A 12,659-nucleotide genomic window follows, 5' to 3' on the forward strand; every position below is an offset into this window, starting at 1 on the left:
TACAATTTCATTTTTATATGTATATCTTCCCCAGGTTCCCTTGACAAAGTAATTTACTAATGGGGAAAATTTTAGAGGCTGAATGAAACAGCACCAAGAACTCAGCATTATGAGAACCTATGCATTGTAAGGGAACTTTGTTTCAGTTTCTAGTTTTCCCCTTTATTTGTACAGTGTTGTCTTTTTGTCATACTTTAGTTTTACTTCCTAGAATAATTAAATCCTTTATTCTGACATTTTTGTTTTAGAGCCTTCTCATTTTCTCATTTCTCTCTCTGTTTTGTATATTCTATATATTCTCATTATTTCTATGTTGGCATTTTTTTTTTACAGAAACATCCTTCGTGCTTCAAAATCTAATTATAAAGATAAGCTTTCAAAAATTTGCATGGTAAACCGAAGTCATTGAAGGAGGTGTTACCCACTTATAGCTGCCATTTTTAGACATATGTGAAGAGGGCTTAGCCATTTGCTCTTCTCCCTGTGGACACTCTCTGAGAGCTTATGACCTAAAATGGATTTAATCATTCACTGGAAAAAAATGCTTCATAAATCATCATTTTACAGCCTTTATTTCTTCACCTGTATCTTGTACTTCCAGGCATATCTACATTCTAATATTTCATATACAAATTTTAAAATCTCAGATAATAAACTCATCATTTGTATCTCCTGAGGAAGATTATTGGCACCTATTACTTACAGTGCTGGGGTCAGAAATCAGGGCTAAAGCTCAAGTTGTAAACTAATTTAGTTAAATAGATTTATTAAAACTTCCTAGATATACTGACTCTATTTTAAAAATCATCTGTTTGCTAACCATTTTTGTTCTGTCAATTCCATAATCATAATTTCAACTTCCCAAGAAAAAAACTGTATTTATGGTTAATTCCTTTCTTCTTATTTTCAAGTTATCTAATCCTGTCATTATTCCTTCAAATTGTCCCTAGGATTTGATTTTTTTTTTTTGCCCTTCTCATAGGAAAGTAACATAAATTGAAAAAAACAAAAGAACATGTACAAAATAACAAAGTACATGTGTGTGTACTCCACACACATGTGCACATAGGCACATGAAATAACAAACAATAAAAATCTCCCTGAGTGCACTATCATCCAATATCATGCTTTGTGCACAGAACATCCAACCATCCAAAAGTGGCTATTAGCCATTTTCTGTATGACATACTTTTCCCATCACTGTCCCTATAGAAGTAACTATTACTGGGCTGTGGATGCAGTGGATGAGGAGGGAAGGGCAAAGTACTCTGGAATGTGAACAAAAATAATTTGAATATATGCAGTTTGAAAAAGCTCCTTGCTGAGTGTAACCTATTTTCCCAAACAGTTGATAATCACAGATGACAGATAGATTTGATGGTTCTTTTCAACTCCCACTGCTACAATCTAGAGGAAGGCTTTTTATTGTCACATATGTGTCATGGTAACAGTTTTCTATTCAGTAGAGATCCTTACTTTCTCCTCTACCCAATTAATTCTACATACCACTGCTAGGCTAATCTTCCTGACAAGCTACTTTAATAGAATCACTCACTATAGAATCAACAATAGGTCTCCATTGCCTGCCAGGTCAAATGTAAACTCCCCTACTTGACTTTCATGACCCTTCATGAAATGACCTTCCTATGTTAGTCAGTCTTCTTACTTATTATTCTCCATTTCTTTGGGTTAAGCCACTTTCTTCCCTGTTGTGTGTGTGTGTGCATACACTATAAAATTTCCTGGGTGATGCCTCTGGGAAGGCTCTGTAGCTTTTCCACTCTACTTATTTCTTCTAGGCTTAGTCCAAAAAAGTATACATAAAGATTTAATAAATTAATAATTAATTCAATATATATTTATTGAACACTAATAACTGGGTCTAGGATACATAATGAATAATTGGATGTATTCCCTGTCTTCATGGTATAGAAAGAAAATTAAATAAACAATCCCAAAGCAGTGTGCTTAGTGCTATGATAAGGAAGTTTCCATCTTTCTTTGATTTCCAGTATTCTCTCTTCTCTAAACTTCTTTTACATGTATAATTTGCTGCTCTACAAATTAGTACTTATTATAGTTGTTATGATTACTAATTGTTCCGTGTGCATTTCAGTGCCTCTCAAATTTAAACTCTTTGAGGAGAGAGAAAACAAGTGTTATTTTCTTATACCTTTAACATCTCTTGAGCACTTGAACCAGTTGAGGAAGGCAGTGTAGCTTACTGATGACCAGCATGGGTTTTAAAATTGTATCTTGAGTTTAATTCTCCAGTTTGCCATTTCTTAATATTACTTTGGGTAAGTTAATCTTAGAACCTTAATTTCCATATATATTATGTAGGAATAACATCTTCATGGAATTTCTCTGAGAATTACAAAGGATAAAGTTCATAAAACATTTAGAACACTGCCTTTAAGAATTCAGAGTGGTAGCTATATTTTTACTGAAATATTAGTGAATTTAAATAGATTGTGTGTATTTGGTCAGGAAAATGCCTGATAGTTTAGAAACATTTTTTAAATTCTTTAAAACTATGAAACTAGCAAAATCTATAAATGGTATTGATCATATAAACTGCTTGAAGATAATATTTGCACTCTCGGTGATTTTGTGTGCTTTAGAATGGTCCTTACCTGCTTGATAAAGTGGGCTCAGGAAATTCTGCTTTATAGTAGGAATAAATAATTTAGCTAGTTGGGAAACTTTGTTGGAGTATTTGGACTGCTAAATGCCTCATCATTACTTTGAGAATGAGAATGGAATCTTGGGCTTCTTATATCTCAAATCAATGCCTAATGTCAATTCATGTGAAAGGTTCCTTTCAAAAAAAAGTGCTACTTTTGCCCTAGATACAGTGCTCTACTGAAAGTCTTAATTAGTATAGAAAAATAGGCCCTTAGCATTTTTTAAAATAGGAAGATGGGATTAGTCTGATGGCTTAACAGAATACACTGACTTTAGGCTATGAAATTAACCTGATGTAGTGAGGATGCATACTGCCCTTAAGGGACTCCATTCAAGATACCACTGGAGTATAGAGAAGCTAGCAAAAGTGAAAATTCACACTTAATCTGTCCTTCCTCTTATTACTATTGTAGTTCTTTTATATGTATAGTGTAAAGGAGCCTAAGGATTTATTTGCCAGAGAACCTTGTGGTGCTAATGTCCTCACAAAAAAAGAAAAATCTTGATATGCCTGTCTCACAAGAAGAAAGAAAAAAGTGAAAGAGAAATACAAATATGGTATAATAAGTACCTGGTGTCATGTATTTATGAAAAAATAGGCCAGGCGCAGTGGTTCATACCTGTAATTCTAGCATTCTGGGATTCCAAGGCGGGAGAATTACTTGAGGTCAGAAGTTTGGGACCAGCCTGACCAAGAGCAAGACCCCATCTCTACTGAAAATAGAAAAAATTAGCCAGGGTGGTGGCACACACCTCTAGTCCCAGCTACTTGGGAGGCTGAGACAGGAGGATTGCTTGTGCCCAGGAATTTGAGGTTGCAGTGAACTATGATGATGCCATGGCACTCTAGCCTGGGTAACAGAGCCAGACTCTGTCACAAAAAATAAAAAAAAGAGAGAAAGAAAGAAAAAATTCTTCTCTTAATTTTTTTTCAAACTTTGATTTTTAAAAGTTTTATTTCCTGAGTAGTAATTGAACATTCTTCTTTGATTATTACCCTAAGTTGTCACTTTGTAGACAACCATGAAACTGTGAAATTTGAAAGTTGAGCATGCAACAGTGATAAAAGCATACTAATGCCACATGACTTCTTTTTCTTAAAAAAATTTGTATACTAGGTTATCTTTTAAAGTGGGCCACATTAAAATTTTTTAAAATTATTTTTTTAAAAATTGTTTCCTTGGGATGCAGTTTGATTTTAGCAGAAAGAACTCTGAAACCACTTGTTATATGCATTTTATTTTTTTAGTGCAGTGGGTAGCAGAAAGGATTTGTCTCTTCCTAATACCTTCTTTGCTTTCCTTGTAAAGAGCATGTATTTTTCTTTATTAATTTTTGTATATTCTGTATTTTCTTCCATCTTTATACCCTAATATGATGCCTGGAGCACACTTATTTTAACATACAATCATATAGCTCTTGCCATATCCCAGTTCCCATTTTATGAATTTTATAACAACTTGTAACACATATATTAATTTATGTAATCCCCCAAGTCATATAACCCATTATATTTTAACAGTCTCTACCAACCCAATGAGGTGGATGGGAGTATTATCCTCATTTTACATATGAGAAACCTGAGGCATAGAAAGATTAAATAACATGCCCAAGGTAATGCAACTAGTGAATGGTGAAACCAGGATTTGAACCAAAGTTGTTTGGCTTTAGATTCTTCTCTGCTTAACCCATCATTATGCTGCCTTGCAAGTTAGCATTCAAAATATTTTTATTGCATGAATGAAAGAGAACACTGAGTGAATGAAATAATATTTCTTTTTTAATGTTTAATTATTTTCATTACCATTAAATTATGGAGATCAGCTATATATATGTGAGTTATATATAGTTATATATAATAGTTATTATGTATAGTTATTATATATATAATAGTTATTATATGAGTTATTATCCCATTTTCTGAATGAGGAAACTGAGGTTTAGTTAGTTTAGATAACTTGCCCAAGGTTATAAAGTTAATAAATAACAAAGCCTGGTTTGAATCCAAACATCCTGACCCCTGACTCCAATTTGCTTAACCACTACGTTATACTGTTTTGTTGCCATCTTATTTTACAGGATGGGGGGACCACAATCTATTTTATTTATTACTGAACATGTAGACAGTTTCCAGTTATAAGCAGTGCTAGCAAACATTTGACTTGTTAATTTTACTGAGTGTCTACTCTGTGAGAAACTGCATTCATTGCTATCTGAGATAAAAAGAAGCCTTTCCCTTAATTTCCTTATAACTAAGCAACAAACTTAAATATTTTGGCACCCAGATCAGAATGTGAGGAATTCCTCGTGTCTCATTTCTTTCATCATAGAGTAGGTATTTACTCAAGTTTACTAACAATTTTTATAGGAAGAATGGCCTAGAGACTACATAGGAAATTGGTAGAATTATTAAATATAATCAATGGCTAGTTATAATAAATGATAAATTTATTGTAAATGCTAAATGGGAATGCTTTGATGTGTAGTGTAATTTTTGTTTAGAAACATCTTATGGTTGACCTTTGAGCCCTCAGGGACGAGATCATCAAATGTCTTAAAGTGTATTTGCTAGATGTTTAAACATAAGTAAGACAGCACACAAATCAGCAGCAGGAAGATAATGAGGTTGTCACAGCACAAAATGTTCTTTGTTTTTACAGGTTCTATTAGTTAATGTATTAGCAATTCTCTAAATGCCACTTTTGCTTATTAAGTGGTTTTGAGAGCACATGAAAACATACATTTTATTCTTGAATGCAGTGTTTCTGAGATTCTTAGCAAATGTGATTTTGAAGTATTTGAAAAAAGCAACCATTAGACCCTTCTGCCCATGTAGCGTCCACATGCAAATGAAGATATTTTCTAAACTATTTTTTCTATGTGTACCATCTCTTATTGATAATCAGAAAATTTGCCCTGAACTTTCGGCTTTGTTCACTGGAATTAAATTAGATGATAAATATGATAGCGATTTAAAAAACAAAGCAAACATAATATCATTTGTTTTCATATTATAAATGAGATCAAACCATTAATAAATGCAAGCCAAATTTTTGGTACATTTGTAAAAACAATCTATTTCCACAATGCAATTTTGACATCAATTTTAGATTCTTTAATCTGTATGGTTAGTAAGAAGTCAGCAACATAAGCCTGTTTCAACAAATGTCAAAATGGCTAGTAAAAAAATCAGTCAGTGTCATTTTCTTCCAACATGTGTAGGGTTTTTTTTTTTTTTTAAACCCATGCATGTTTGCTGACGCTCCTCCAGCCCCCCAGCTCTCTTCCCTGGAATATATTACCTTTTCTCTCTCCTCTCAAGTCCTTTAAGTCTCATCACTTTAATGATGTCTTTCTTCCCCACTGCAGCCTTTAATCATCTCCTTTTTTCCTTCTCTCCCTATTTTTCTTTCTTTGACTCTAACAGTTTTTACTATAACAGTGTATCTCAAACTTTAGTGTGAGGTTATCACACTTCATCTCACCTGGAAGGCTTGTTGGGCTCCACCTCCTGAATTTATCCTTTTTTTTAATCTTTTTTTTCGCCTCCTGAATTTCTGATTAAAGAAGCCTGGGGTAAGGCCTGAGAGGAAGAAGAATATATTAAATGTTCCCCAGTGATGCCAATAACATTGGTTTGGGGACCACTGTTTGAGAATCATGTTAATACAAATCATCTGTCACTAAGCTATCTCTTGCTCTTTATTGTTGTTTAGTATCATTTGAATGCAATTTTTAAAGACCGTACCTTTGAACATTTATTTAGTTTTCTGATCAGTAATTAAATATAAGCCTAAGCTAACATTTCATCTTAATGCTTGGCAAAGATATGCAAACCAAGTTAGACTCCTGCTGAATTTCTATCCTCCTGAATAGCAATCTTTTAAAGAGTCTATATTTTTAGGCATTGAAAAAACATCAAACAGCTCTCACTTCTATTTGCACTGTCCTAAAATACATAGGAAAGTTTTGAAATGTGGACTGGATCTTATATTTGAAATATGATGGAGTCATTTTTATAAAATGATAATCTTTTAGTTAGTTAAACTTAATGAGGCCTGTCACTATTTAGAATATTAGATCTGCCCCAAGAGTGGGTTATTTCTGCATTAAAGAGGCAAGTTAATCTGTAAGGTTTCTTCGATATTCTTTAAAAATTAGAACTTAGCAGGACATGAAATATAGAGCTTTTCATAGAGCATAGAACAAAAAATATTTAAAATACCTATTTAAGTATTTTAGAATTTCTACCCATTTTTTATGTTGGGATGATTAAATGTTCTTAAGGATTCAGAATACTAATTTTCAGGAAATTTCATTATGAAGAGACAAAACTAAAGAGCCTTTGTCATTTCCCATTTTTTTGAATAATGGATCTAAGTGCGCATTAGGTAGCTCTTTTTTGGACAGAATGTAAGGAAAAACTTTAAGTTGGATGGCTTTAAAGTCATTTGTAATCACAAGTATAACACTCTTCAGAGGTCTGTCTGCAAGTGCTGACTTTTGTTTTGTAGGTATTGGTAACTGGCCATATCTTGTTCCCAGAATACTGAATTGGATCATGTTAACCAAAGAAAATATCTTACTGTTCTCTGCTGAGTTTTTTAAAATGTCCTTTTTGCCACTGTGTCTTTCGTATGTTTATATCCTGTTTTCAGGAAAATAAATATATGAAAATTGAGTTATATGACTTGCTATTGAAATTCTGACACTTGTTTACAAAATTTGACAATTAATTCTATCTTTCATTTCAAATTTCTGTGTGTATTATCACAAGGTGATTGCTAAATAAGAAAACAATGGTGCCCATAACAATGTGCCCTTTTCTTCCATGTGTTTATTAATTTTTTTTTTTTGAGACAGAGTCTCACTCTTGGCACTCAGGCTAGAGTACAGTGGCATTATCATAGCTTACTGCAACTTCACACTCCTGGGTTCAAACTATCCTCCAGCCTCAGCCTCCCCAGTAGCTGGGACTACAGGTGTGCACTACCAAGCTCAGTTAATATTTTCATTTTTAGTAGTGAGGGGGTTTCAGTCTTGCTCAGGCTGGTCTCGAACTCCTGGCCTCAAGGGATCCTCCCGCCTGGGCCTGCCAGAGTGCTAGGCCACCGTGCCCAGCCTGTTTATTACTTTTTAAAGAATAACTGTATTTCTAAATGCTTAGGAGTAGTATAATTTTTATTGACATATATACCTTTAATTAATCTTAACAAAATATAACAATGAAAAGTATAGTTTAAGGCATTTTTGCAAATAACTGGTTGCTTAAAATCATTTGATTGTATATATTGATTAGTTTATATTAATAATAATTGTCTGAGAAGATATGCATTTAGGTCAGAGCTTCTTAACCTGTAATCCATAGTTCATAAGAGTTCCTAGGGGATTTTATGGAGTAGAGTCATAGCTGCAACTATAAGAATAGAAAATTAACTTTATAAAACTTAATGAAATTGTGTGTACATATAAAACTTAATGAAATTGTGTGTACAATTGCATGAGTGTGCATATGTATGTACATATGTGTTTAGGAGAGCATTTATAGCTATCATCAAGGGATCTGTAATCCAACAGGAGTAAGCATGATTTAGGGTGGTTTCATGCAGAAATTTTATGAAAAAATGTTTTAATCAAGAAAACTTCAAAAATAACTGAAAAAGTTTTTTATACAGTAATCATATTTTTTCTATTACTAAATTAAACTTGGCACCTTCTAATTTCACAGAAAAAAAATTTACAAGTAGTGAAATTCCATTTCCATATTTGTGAAAGATATATTTTTTCCTCTTTTTATAGAATTTAAGCAATAACCCAAATAATACAGCTTTGAAGATATTTTTCAAAGTTTTGTTTTACCTTGTCTTCGTGATATTTACAAGACCAGCCCATTGCTAGAAGTAGATGACCATGTTAAAACTTGTTGAGCATGAAAGCACTTCTTGTTTCTTTTTTTTTTTTGAGACAGAGTCTCACTCTGTTGCCTGGGCTAGAGTATCATGGCGTCCTCCTAGCTCACAGCAACCTCAAACTCCTGGGCTCAAGCAATCCTCCTGCCTCAGCCTCCTGAGTAGCTGGGACTACAGGCATGCGCCACCATGCCCGGCCAATTTTTTCTGTATATTTTTAGTTGTTCATATAATTTCTTTTTATTTTTAGTAGAGACAGGGGTCTCGCTCTTGTTCAGGCTGGTCTCGAACTCCTGAGCTCAGACAATCCTCCTGCCTCGGCTTTCCAGAACGCTAGGATTACAGGCGTGAGCCACCGCGCCCAGCCGAAAGCACTTTTTCTATGTATCTGTAGTTCATTTTATGCTACCTCTATGCAATACCAAAATTAATGAACTCGAATTAATGAGACTCTAATTAATGATAATCAAAATCTTCTGTACTAGTTTTTTTCAAAGTTCAAAACTTTATTTTACTATTAGAGTGGCTGCTAGAGATGTCCACAAATTTTATAACGATAGTTAAAAAAGAAAACTATAAACAACTGTGTGCCATTACTCTGATTAGCCACTTAGAAATATAATCTATCTGTTTGGTTTAAATAATTCTTTAACCCTTAAAGTTCATTTTTTTGGATATGAGATAAACGGTGGATATTTGGATAGACATTTATAAATCTGGAATGTAGTCGATTTACTTAGTTTAAATGCATCTATATCATTTCTTGAATAGTGTGAACACATTGAGGTGGGAACCTTATTTTCATACGTAATTATTAAGAAGACATGTTTTGTTCACCTGTAACATTGATAGACATAGACATAGATTTTTTAAAGAAAGAGGCATAACAGCACTGTGGTTAAGAATGAGGCCTCTGGAGCCCAATGAGTTGGAGTTGATTTTCTATTTGACATTTTATTAGACTTGTGACCCCCAGGCATTACTTCAGTCTATTTGCCTCAGTTACTTCCACTATAAAATGAAAATCAACTTGCCATGAGGATTAATTGAGTTAATACATGTAAATCACTTTAAACAATGCCTGACACAAAGTATTAAATGAAAGCTGTTATTCTTATCAATTATATTCTGATAGATTGAGTATTAAATGTAATATTTTTACTACCCTGTAGTAATTTAATTCCCTTTGTAGAACTGAGAGTAAGCATGATAATATGTTTCTTGAGACCCGGAGGGAAGGATGAAATGTCATTTGAATAATAAAAGAAACATGTATATCTGGTCATTCCATATGATCTCTTCTTTTTCAAATAAATTAATTCTTCTTTGGTTGGGTATGGTGGCTCACACCTGTAATCCTAGCACTTTGAGAGGCCAGGCCGAGGCAGGAGGATCGCTTAAAGCTAGGAATTTCATACCAGCATAAGCAATGTAGCAAGACCCTATCTCTACAAAAAAATTAAAAAATTTGCTGGGTATGGTAGTGCATGCCTGCAGTCGCAGCTACTCGGGAGTCTGAGGCATGAGGATCGCTGGAGCCCAGGGGTTTGAGGCTACAGTGAGCTATGATTGCATGACTGCATTTGACAATGTGAGATCCTGTCTCTTAAAAAAAAAAAAAATTCTTAATGACCACATTATATAAATTAAAATTTAAATATTAAGGTTGAAATAATATTTCTCTTAAAGTGTTCATGGCAAAATGCTATCTTTACAATGACTTAAGAAGAAGGCATTTTAAAAAAGATATTTCTTAGGATGGATACGTTAGGCAGATTCTTTTTTTTCTGTTGCAAAGGTGACACAAGGAGTAAGATTAAGTAAAGCTTGTTCAAGAATAACAAAGGAAGATTATCAACTTCATTCTGAAAGTTTAGAATCCTCTTTTATCAATAGACTTTAGAAGTCATACATCCCAGTTCTTGGAGCTTGTCTGCAAAATACTTGAAGCTTGTCTTTAGAGTTCAAAGACTTGATTAAATATATATTACTGGTCTGAACCATTTAGTCCTTAGGTAGTTGACCTTCTGGATTTTACCTGCCACCAAAGTGAAGAGAAACATGCAATCATTACTTCATATATGGCAAATGCAATCCCAGGGAAGAAACTGAAAAAGATAGGACTTCCTTGACTGAAGACTGTGCCAGCACTCTCTAACAAGCTATTCACCGTGCAAATGAACAATGGAGTCCCACACTGAAACAGCTGTTAACTGTATAAATCTGTTAAAGGGATTAACAGTGCCAGAAGCTGGAATGTAATCAGGCAGGTGAAATAGTGGTACTGTAAATATTCCTGCGTGAAATAGCAATAATGCTTAATTAATTAATTTATGTTATACTGCTTCTACAACTGAGTTTAGAATACTTGTGAAATATCTTAAACTTTTCAAAATATTTCCTTCCTGTTTGAAAGTGTAAAAAGTAAGAGAGATCTGCAAAATGGGATTCTTTATTTGTAAGTATTTTTTGATATTTTAATAGACTTAATTGCATACAAATTTGGGTATGATAGCCTCTAGTGATGATATGCTGTAGAAAGATGTGTGTAATTTTTAATCATGGCAAATAAAGGTCAGCTGCCAAATTCTTGTTTCGAAAGTTTGTCCTCACATAATGTGAAAACACAGTACAAATAGCAGTGTTCAAAGTGAAGCTAACATTAGTATGTTTCTGCTTTTGGCCCTTGGAAGATGTAACAGAAAGATCTTCTGTGGAAAATGAACACAGAGGTTTTGCTATATTCTGGTTTGCACATGAAACTAAGCTAATATGTATTATGGGCCATTCATAAAAATAGTCCTATTAATTTACCAAATGAATTTGTGATTGTTCTTTTTAGGGGGAGCGTGTGCATTTGTGTTTGCATGTTTGCTCATTTTTATGTGTGGGTTTTAAATAAATAATTCCAGAAGTGTACCTTAACTTGACTTGCCGGGGCTTGTAATTATTACATTATGCTTATCAATTTCTAAATCCAAGTATGCTATAAGCTAATTGTCTGTAGAATATTCAGTCAAGGCATAATGCTAGTCACAGGGATATTCTGTAATGTTTGTAAGAAATCAAAAGCATTTGAGATTTAGAATTGTAATTTGGAAGATTCTGCTAATGCACATTTTTTATTTTTGCTTTCCCCACATGCCTCAGACCCATCCACCAAACTGATGTTTGTAACATAGCTATTGTCCTTGTACTCACTAATATTGTTAACAGAAGATCTTATTAACAAATTGTTTGTTTTGACATCTCTATTTTAATCTATTTTTAAAAATTAGAATGTCAGTTTTTAAATCAAGTATTTTAGTATATTTTTAAGCTAGTCAAAAATATTCACCAAAACATTAGTTTAAAACATTAGCTTAAAAACATTATCGATCAACCAGTGTGACTTGTCAACTTTTCTAGAGTCAACAGATCCTATTATCTTAAATAGGTAGAGAACATGTCTTAAATAAGTAGAGAAGAAATGTGTAAACAGTTATAATCTATTATTCCTGAATATTAGCTAGACACATACTATTTTAATGGAAACTTTTAATGCTGTAGAATTAAATAATATACTTAGGGTGAGACTCAAAGATCTTAGGATGTGGCTTTATTTTTAAGAAAACCTCTGTTTTGTTGGAATTAAGGAATTATGGAAGTAAGAGAATATAAAAAGAAAACCTTTAAGTAGGAAAATTAATTTCAATATCACTCCTCCTGAAAAAGTCTGAAAAATCAATTTAGTGTCTTTTAGAAAAAATATACCCCAAATGTTTTACAGATTGCCAAAGCTGTGCTATAAATTGTGGGGAAAATGATGACAATAGAATACAAAGAGATTTACATTTTAGAATTATAGAATAAATTTTTTTCATTCATATACACACAAGATTATGAAGAAGCAAAAACTACCAGGAACTTTGTTTTACAGGCCAAATGAGGCTTAAAGTGCGAAGTAGCAAAGAATATTGATAGAAACAGAACTTAAGGACAAATGAGATTGGAAATGTCTTCAGCATAAGCAAAAATGAACTTGCAGTATTCTTGTCTGATGTTAAAATAAACTGTGTGGTT

The 12,659-nt window shown here is 33.2% G+C and overlaps 1 protein-coding gene across 1 annotated transcript in view; it reads left to right on the forward strand.

Moving 5' to 3' along the window:
- The window catches only part of SOX5 (SRY-box transcription factor 5), a 427,434-nt gene that overhangs the window by 88,363 nt on the left and 326,412 nt on the right, over positions 1 to 12,659 (forward strand). The gene's annotated exons all lie outside the window — the stretch shown is intronic.

This window comes from Lemur catta, chromosome 6, assembly GCF_020740605.2.
Source record: "Lemur catta isolate mLemCat1 chromosome 6, mLemCat1.pri, whole genome shotgun sequence".
In the NCBI taxonomy this organism is placed as follows: domain Eukaryota; kingdom Metazoa; phylum Chordata; class Mammalia; order Primates; family Lemuridae; genus Lemur; species Lemur catta.